The sequence below is a fragment of the Varanus komodoensis genome, unplaced genomic scaffold (genome assembly GCF_004798865.1).
Source record: "Varanus komodoensis strain SLA01 unplaced genomic scaffold, ASM479886v1 scaffold643, whole genome shotgun sequence".
Lineage (NCBI taxonomy): Eukaryota > Metazoa > Chordata > Lepidosauria > Squamata > Varanidae > Varanus > Varanus komodoensis.
This window is the reverse complement of record NW_025336277.1, coordinates 8,850-18,067: the sequence shown is the minus strand read 5'-3', so window position 1 is coordinate 18,067 and position 9,218 is coordinate 8,850. Positions and strand designations below refer to the sequence as shown.

Below are 9,218 nucleotides of genomic sequence, written 5' to 3'. Positions count from 1 at the left end.
TAAATTTTGCCCCTCTGTCAGCATGGGGCCGGGAACTCACGGTATCCAGGCGGGCCTCCGACTGTAGAGATGCACTCGGAACGAGCGGAAACGGAGGCCAGAACGTAGGGACAGCGTCTCCAACAGGATTAGGTGCGCGCGTCGCCCCTTTTTCCGGGCAACTTTTGCCCCTCTGTCAGCATGGGGCCAGGGAATCCCGTCCTCGGGCGAGCCTCCGACCATTGGAAAGAGCTCGGAACCTGCGGAAACGGAGGGTTGCGCAAAGGTACAGCGTCGCAAAGAGGACTACGTGCACGCGTCGCCCTCTTTTTGAGGCAACTTTTGGCCTCTGTCCCTGTGGGGCAGGGGAATCTCGGTCTCCGGTCGGTCCTCCGACCGTTTGAATGCGCGCAGAACGGGCGGAAACAGAGGCCTGCGTGGAGGGAAAGCTTCTCAAGGAGGACTAGGTGCGCGCGCGTCGCCCTGTTTTCGGGGTATCTTTTGCCCCACTGAGAGGGTGGAGCCGGGAAATGCCAGGCTCCGGGAGGCCCTCCGAGCGTCGAAACAGGCGGAAACGGAGACCTGCGTGGAGGGACAGCATCTCAAAGAGGATTTGTTGTGTCCGCGTCGCCCTGTTTTCGGGGCAACTTTTGTCCTTTGTCAGGGTGGAGCCGGGAAATCGCGGCCTTTGGGCGGGCCTCCGACCGTCGGAACGCTTCTGAACAGGCGGAAACGGAGGCCTGCATGAGGGAAAGCGTCTCAAAATGGACTAGGTTTTCTGCGTCTTCCTCTTTTTGGGGCATCTTTTGCCCCTCTGCCAGGGTGGGGCTGGGAACTCGCGGCCTCTGGGCGGGCCTCCAACCGTTGGAACGCACTCGGATTGGGCAGAACCGGAGACCTACGTGGAGGGACAGCGTGTCAAAGATGACTAGGTGTATCCGCTTCTCCCTCTTTTCGGGACAACTTTTGCCTCTCTTTCAGGGTGGGGCCGGGAAATCACGGCCTCTGGGCGGGCCTCCGACCGTGGGAACGCACTCGGAACGGGCGGAAATGGAGGCCTGAGAGAGGGACAGCGTCTCAAAAATAATAGGTGTGTCCGAGTGGCCCTCTTTTCGGGGCAACTTTTCCCCCTCTGTCAGGGTGGAGCCGGGAAATAACGGCCTCCGTGCGGGCCTCCGACCGTTGGGAAGCACTCGGAACGGGCGGAAGTGGAGGTCTGCGCCCGGGACAACATCTCAAAGGGGACTAGGTGTGTCCACGTCACCCTCTTTTCGGGGAAACTTTTGACCCTCTGTCAGGGTGAGGCCGGGAAATCGCAGCCTCCGGGCGGTCCTCCGACCGTCGGAACGCGCTCGGAACGGGTGGAAACGGAGGCCTGCGCGGAGGGACAGCGTCTCCAAGAGGACTAGATGCGCGTGTCCCCCTGTTTTCGGGCCAACTGTTGCCCCTCTGTCAGCGTGGGGCTGGGAAATCCCGGCCTCCGAGCAGGCCTCCTACCACAAGAACATGCTCGGAACGGGCGGAAATGGAGGCCTGTGTGGAGGGAGAGCGTCTCCAAGAGGACTAGGTTCTCGTGTCCCCCTGTTTTCGGGCCATCATTTGCCCCTCTGTCAGCATGGGGCCAAGAAAATCGTGACCTCCGTACGGGACTCCGACCGTCGGAACGCGCTCGGAATGGGTGGAAGCGGAGGCCTGCGGGGAGGTACAGCGTCTGCAAGAGGACTAGGTGGACGCGCGTCACCTTCTTTTCAGGGCAACTTTTGCCCGCCTGTAAGCATGGGGCCGGGAAATCTCGGCCTCCGGGTGGCCTGCGACTGTCGGAACGCGCTCGGAATGGGCGGAAGCGGAGGCCTGCGCGGAGGGACAGCATCTCAAAGTGGACTAGGTGTGTCCGCGTCACCCTCCTTTCGGGGCAACTTTTGCCTCTCTGTCAGGGTGGAGCCGGGAAATAGCGGCCTCTGGGCAGGCATCCGACCGTCGGAACGCACTCGGAACGGGTGGAAACGGATTCCTGCATGGAGGAACAGCGTCTCAAAGGGGACTAGGTGTGTCTGCCTAACCCTCTTTTCGGGAGAATTTTGCCCCTCTGTCAGAGTGGTGCCTGGAAATCGCTGCCTCCGGGCGGACGTCCGACCGTCGGAACGCGCTCAGAACAAGCGGAAACGGAGGCCTGCACGGAGGGACAACGTCTCCAAGAGGACTAGGTGCGCGCGCATCCCCCTGATTTTGGGGCAACTTTGGTCCCACTGTCAGGGTGGGGCCGGGAAATCGCGGTCCCCGGGCGGGCCTCCGACCGTCGGAACTTCCTCGGAACGGGCGGAAACAGAGGCCTGCGCGAGGAACAGCGTCTCAAAGAGGACTAGGTGTGTCCGCGTCACCCTCTTTTCGGGGCAACTTTTGGCACTCTGTCAGGGTGGGCCGGGAATCCGCGACCTCCGGGCGCTCCTCCGACCATCGGAACGTGCTCGGAATGGGCAGAAACAGAGGCCTGCGCGGAGGGACAGCGTCTCAAAGGGGACTGGGTGTGTCCCCGTCACCCTCTTTTTGGGAAAGTTTTGGGCCTCTGTCAGGGTGGGGCCCGGAAATCGTGGCCTCCGCGCGGGCCTCCGACCATCAGAACGTGCTCGGAACGGGCAGAAATGGAGGCCTGTGCGAGGGACAGCGTCTCAAAGAGGACTATGTGTGTCTGCGTTTTCCTCTTTTCGGGGCAACATTTGGACCTCTGTCAGGGTGCGGCCGGGAAATCGCGTCTTCTGGGTCGGCCTCTGACCATCGGAATGCGCACAGAATGGGTGGAAACGGATTTCTGCGCGGAGGGACCGCGTCTCAAAGAGGACTAGGTGTCTCTGGGTCACCCTCTTTTCGGGGCAACTTTTGCCCCTCTGTCATGGTGGGCCGGGAAATCGCGGCCTCTGGTCGGGCCTCTGACTGTCAGAACGCGCTCGGAACGGGTGGAAACGGAGGCCTGAGTGGAGCGACAGCGTCTCAAAGAGGAATATGTGTGTCCGCGTGTTCCTCTTTTCGGAGAAACTTAAGCCCTCTGTCAGAGTGGGCCCGGGAAATTGTGGCCTCCGGGAGGGCCTCCAACCATCGGAACGCACTGAGAACAGGCAGAAACGGAGGACTGCGTGGAGGGACAGCGTCTCAATGAGGAGTAAGTGGGCGTGCATGGCTCCTTTTTGGGGCAACTTTTGCCCCTCTGTCAGGCTGGGGCCGGGAAATCACAGCCACCGGGCGGGCCTCCTCAAAGAGGACTAGGTGTGTCCGTGTAACCCCCCTTATAATCAAACATGCAGCCAGGGCATGCCTCGTCACAAGTAAAAGAAAGCATGATCAGGGTATCCTGTTCGCGTGAACAAGAACAGGAACCCGCAGCGAATGTGCATGCAACGCAAGGATGAGAACAAAGCAGACCACGCTCAATCATAACCGCCAGCGTCACGCCCTTGTAACCTTGCTTGCTTGCCTTAGCATGGGAAAGGTGCAAAATGTGCAAATGTAACTCAGTGGGGTTCCCCATTGTCCGCTGTCATTCATGCACCTGCATAGCTATAAAAGAGTATAAAATGAGCTGCATTCGTGTGCCCGGTACCATACTCTCACGAGTGCATGGTCCCTGCCGGCAGGTAAATAAATCTCTCGGTAATTCCAACCAGTCTCTGGTCTCGTCTGTAAAATCGCTCCACAACATTTGGAGGCCCCAGTGAGATAAGAGACCACCGGTCTTGCCTCCCCGACACCGGGAACGAGCATCTTGTGCCTCTACCCCGGGTCGGTGGGACATCTGACTGGCCGAGAGAGAAATTACCGGTAAGTGCGCACGGTGGTTACCCGCCATCTGTTCTGAATATCTGCAGATCCCGTATTGGAAAGAAAAGCCTGCTGGACGCAGCGCAAAAGCTACTTTCCGGTCGGGGGCGAGACGTCGCTTCCGGCCTCAGTTCCTGTTTAGGTTGTGCATCTGTTTAGATCGTCCATCTTGTCTGTCTTGTTGCCGTCTATTGTCTGTATTGTCTGTCTTGTTGATGTTTTGTCGTCTGCTCTATTGGTCTGTCACTTGAGTAATCTTTTTCCTCAGGACTGGAAAATGGGGCAGGGCCAGTCCGTCCCGACCACCCCCCTGCAATGTCTTCTGAATAACTTTTCTGATTTCTTTAAAAGGGCTTCAGGATTCGGGGTCCCCTTCAAGCCAGGAACCCTCCGGACCCTTTGTGAATTAGAGTGGACCACTTTTGACGTAGGATGGCCCGCAGTGGGCTCTTTTGATTTGATCTTGATTAGGAATGTCGAGGCTGTGATCCTTGGGAGTCCCGGACACCCAGATCAGATTCCATATATAGAAACGTGGCTGGACATCGCCAAGGCGAAACCCGGTTACATTAAACGATGTCAACGGAAACTCCCAGGATCCACATGCTCTTCTCTCCTTACGGTGAAAAAGGGAGGAGAATCCTGCGTCAGGTGGCCCCTCACCCCATCCACGAAACCCCGCATCCTCACGGATGATCAGACGGGGCCGGAAGATACCCTGGACACTTGGACACAACCACCTCCCTATGCCCCGAGTTCCCAGGCTTCCGGGAGCCCACCCCACACTACCCCCAGCCCGGCCCATACGCGGAGTGGACTTCCGTATGGCCTCCGCCCATCTGTCCCTCCGAAGTCTACTCTGCCCTTGCCATCCTCTGGCCACGGGGACAGACGGGTGTCGTTGGCCTCCTCCGATCCCGGCCCTGAGCCCGCCACTCTATTGCCCCTCCGGGAGCTTGCCCCCACGCAGGGGACTGGCCGCCCGTTCATGGTTTATGTCCCTTTCTCCACAAGTGACCTGTATAACTGGAAGCTACAGAATCCTCCTTTCTCTGAAAAACCTCAAGGTTTAATCTCGTTGTTAGAGACGATTTTTCACACCCACCGCCCTACTTGGGACGACTGCCAGCAGCTCTTGCAGGTTCTTTTTATTTCCGAGGAGCGCGATCGGATTCACCTCGAGGCTCGGAAGCAGATTTTTGGCACAGGTGGTCAACCCACCACTGACCCGGTTATTCTGGAAACGAGCCTCCCAGCCCAACGACCCAACTGTGATCCGAATACGGTTGCTGGGGAGGGAGCTCTGACCCGGTACCGCCAACTTCTCCAGGGCCTCCGCGGCGCAGCGCGGAAACCGACTAATTTGTCTAAAGTAAGTGAGACAGTTCAGAGCCCCCGGGAATCCCCCGCAGCTTTCTTGGAACGCCTACTTGAGGCATAGAGGCAATACACACCTATAGACCCACGAGCACCTGAAAACGCGCGGGCAATTAACATAGCCTTTGTTACACAATCGGCACCAGACATTAGGAAAACGGTTCAAAAGCTAGACGGGTTCGAAGGGAAAAATCTCAGTGAACTAGTTGAGATAGCTCAGAAGGTTTTTAATAATCGTGAGGATCCAGAAGTTGCAGGCACGAAGAAATTAACCAAAGTCGTCTTGGCAACCATGCAGGAAACTAGCGATAGGAATCGGGGGGCTCCTCGGAAGGGGGGTCGCCCCCGCCTAGAAAAAGATCAATGCGCCTACTGCAAGGAGAGGGGCCCCTGGAAAAGTGAGTGTCCCCGCAAGAAGAAAATGAACCAAAAATAAAAGAGTCTCCTCACCCTTGAGGAAGACTGAAGGGGCCAGGGCTCTTTCAATTTAGGCCCCCAGGAGCCCTTGGTAACCTTAACTGTGGGGGGCCGCCCGACTACCTTCCTGGTAGATACCGGGGCAGCCCACTCGGTTCTCCGGGAGGGGGTTGGCCGTCTTACTGAAGAAAAGACTCAGACCATAGGGGCAACGGGACGACCCAGGGCGTACCCTTGGACTTCAGCTCGAGTGACTGATTTGGGAAAAGGGACTATAACTCATTCATTCTTGGTGATCCCCAAATGCCCCTTCCCCCTCCTGGGGCGAGACCTCTTAAGGAAACTGCGGGCCTCAGTGTCATTCCAAGAGGACGGCGCCCACCTCAGCCTAGGGTCTCCGCAGCCTGCTGCCCTTCTGCTCACTGTATCCTTGCAAGACGAGTATCTCTTCTTCGAAAGTCAGGCGCCAGAAAGCCCTTCTGATGCTTTAAAAGAACTCCAAAAAGAAGTTCCAGGAGTATGGGCCGAAAACAACCCTCCTGGTCTGGCGGCTCATCAGCCACCCGTCGTGGTACAGGTCAGTAGTTTGGCTACCCTATTCCGGAAACCCCAATACCCCATTCCAGCCAGGGCGAAGATAGGAATGCGTAAGCATATACAGAGGCTGTTGGAAGCAGGAATTTTAGTACCCTGCAGGTCGCCATGGAACACCCCGTTGTTACCGGTCAAAAAGCCCGGCACCTAAGACTACCGGCCAGTTCAGGACTTACGTGAGGTAAACGCCCGGGTAGAGACTGTCCACCCAACTGTCCCAAACCCTTACACACTACTCAGCCAGCTGCCACCAGATCGGGAATGGTACTCAGTCTTGGACTTAAAAGACGCCTTCTTTTGCATACCGCTGGCCCCGGTGAGCCAGCCTCTCTTTGCCTTTGAGTGGACGGATCTGGACCAGGAGTTCTCGGGTCAACTTACGTGGACCAGGCTGCCGCAGGGGTTTAAGAACTCCCCTACCCTCTTTGATGAAGCTCTAAGTAGAGACCTTTCCCCTTTTCGGGAAAACCATTCCTAGGTTACCCTTTTGCAATATGTGGATGACTTGCTCTTGGTTACAGAGTCCGCGCCTGTGTGCCTGCAGGCGACTAGAGACCTCCTGGCTGCCCTGGGCTCCATGGGATATCGGGTTTCAATAAAGAAGGCACAGATCTGCAGTCAGAGGGTGACTTATTTGGGATACGATCTTAGCGGGGGAAAGCGGACACTGTCAGCCAGCCGAGTCCGAGCAATCCAGAACATTCCCACGCCCACTACTAAACGACAAGTCAGAGAATTCCTGGGCACGGTAGGGTACTGCCGGCTGTGGATCCCCGGCTTTGCCGAGATAGCGAAACCCCTCTACACCAGCACGGGAGGAAAGGGTGACTCCCTAATGTGGACTGAGGTTGAGAAATCGGCGTTTCAGGATCTTAAAAAGGCTATTACAACGGCCCCCGGTCTGGCCCTACCCGATCTTAAGAAAACCTTCGAACTTTTTGTGGCCGAGGCTCGAGGTATAGTAAAAGGAGTTCTAACCCAGACCTTGGGCCCATGGAGGCGGCCGGTTGCGCATTTGTCAAAACGACTAGACCCAATGGCGGCAGGGTGGCCCACTTGCATGAGAGCAATTGCCGCGACAGCGGTGCTGGTGAAAGAGGCCAAGAAACTGACACTGGGCCAGGACCTCCAAGTCATTGGGGCGCACGCCGTGGAAACCCTCCTCCGAAGTCCACCGGATCGATGGATCTCCAATGCCCAAGTGACTCAATACCAGGTACTTTTATTGGACCCCCCGCGGGTCACTTTTTCCAGGGCAGCGGTCCTTAATCCGGCGACCCTACGACCAGACAATCAACATGAGAGTCCCACACATGATTGTGCTGAGATCCTCGACACCCTGACCGGCACCAGACCAGACCTGACAGACGTCCCGCTAGGGCAGCCAGCCCTCAATTTGTTTACAGACGGGAGCAGTTTCGTCAAGGATGGGATTCGCTTTGCGGGAGCAGCGGTGGTCACCAGCTCTGAGGTAATATGGGCACAGGCTCTGGGGCATGGCACGTCAGCACAAAAGGCAGAACTTGTCGCCCTGACACAGGCACTCCGATGGGGGAAGGGAAAAGCTCTCAACATTTATACGGACAGCCGATACGTTTTCGCCACGGCTCATGTCCATGGAGCATTGTATAAGGAACGAGGGCTGCTAACCTCTGGAGGAAAGGACATTAAGAATGCAAACGAGATTATGTCTCTCTTAGAAGCCCTCTGGCTGCCTGAACGAATAGCTATAATCCATTGCCCTGGGCATCAACGGGACAGCTCGGTGGTCTCGGAGGGAAATAACTTCGCTGATAGAACCGCAAAGGAGGCCGCCCCGAGACCAGTAGGGCCCCTCGAAATTCTCCCGGTTCAGATGCCGCCCCGGGCTCTCCCAGACCGACCAACCTACTCGAAGGAGGATATCGAGCGGGGCAAGGAATTGCGGTGCTCTGAGACTGAGACGGGATGGCTGAAGCACCCCGATGGAAGAATCTTTCTCCCCCAAGCACTTGGACGAGATCTTCTTCTACAGACCCATCGAGCCACACACTTGGGAACGGCCCGACTCTGTCAGCTATTTAGACCTCATTTCTACCTGCCCGGACTTTCAGCTCTGGCCGAGTCCATAACCTCCGGGTGCGCCTCCTGCGCGCGAGTTAACGCTGGCCCCAACCAGCCTCCCACCACCCCGGGCGTCCGCCATCGCGGATCCCAGCTAGGAGAACACTGGGAAATAGACTTCACTGAGGTAAAACCCACCCGAGGTAGGTACCACTATTTACTGGTCTTCATCGACACCCATTCCGGGTGGGTGGAAGCGTTCCCTACGAAGGGAGGGACAGCCCTGATTGTGGCCCGGACTCTCCTGCATCAAATTCTACCAAGATTCGGGGTACCCCTAGCTCTAGGTTCAGATAATGGTCCAGCGTTCATCGCCCAAACTTCCAAATTGGTAGCCAAAGCTCTGGGGATTGATTGGAAACTGCATTGTGTGTATAGGCCGCAGAGCTCAGGACAGGTAGAGAGGATGAATAGAACGCTAAAGGAAACCTTAACAAAATACACTCTTTAAGTTGGCGGCCCCTGGACAGACCTCCTTCCATTTGCCCTCCTACGCACGCGATGCTCCCCTTATAAGAACGGTTTCACCCCCTTCGAAATCGTGTTCGGGCAAGCGCCTCCCCTGCTACCCCGCCTGGCAGAGGAGATGCGCGCCGAGTTGTCTAACCACAACTTGCTTGAGTCCTTGCAGGCCCTCGATCGCATCCAGCACGATATTCGCCGACAGGTTCAGTCCAACAAAGGCAGGACTGCTAAGGCTCCGGACCCCGCGCCTGACCCTTCCCCACACGTAAACCCGGGAGATTGGGTCTGGCTAAAGAACTTTCACCCTGTCACCCTAGGTGCCCGGTGGCTAGGACCCTTCCAGGTGATCCTCTCCACTCCCACGGCGGTTAGACTGGCAGAAAAACCCCACTGGTTCCACGTAACACAGATAAAGCCTGCCTCGCCGGCCCTCTCGGAACAATGGACGGTACACCAAACCGGAGATCCTCTGC

General features: G+C 57.1%; 1 pseudogene; it reads left to right on the top strand.

Annotated features, from left to right (window-relative positions):
• The first annotated feature begins 4,140 nt into the window (after window positions 1-4,140).
• LOC123033659 lies at window positions 4,141-8,877 on the top strand (annotated as a pseudogene).
• Window positions 8,878-9,218: the final 341 nt, after the last annotated feature.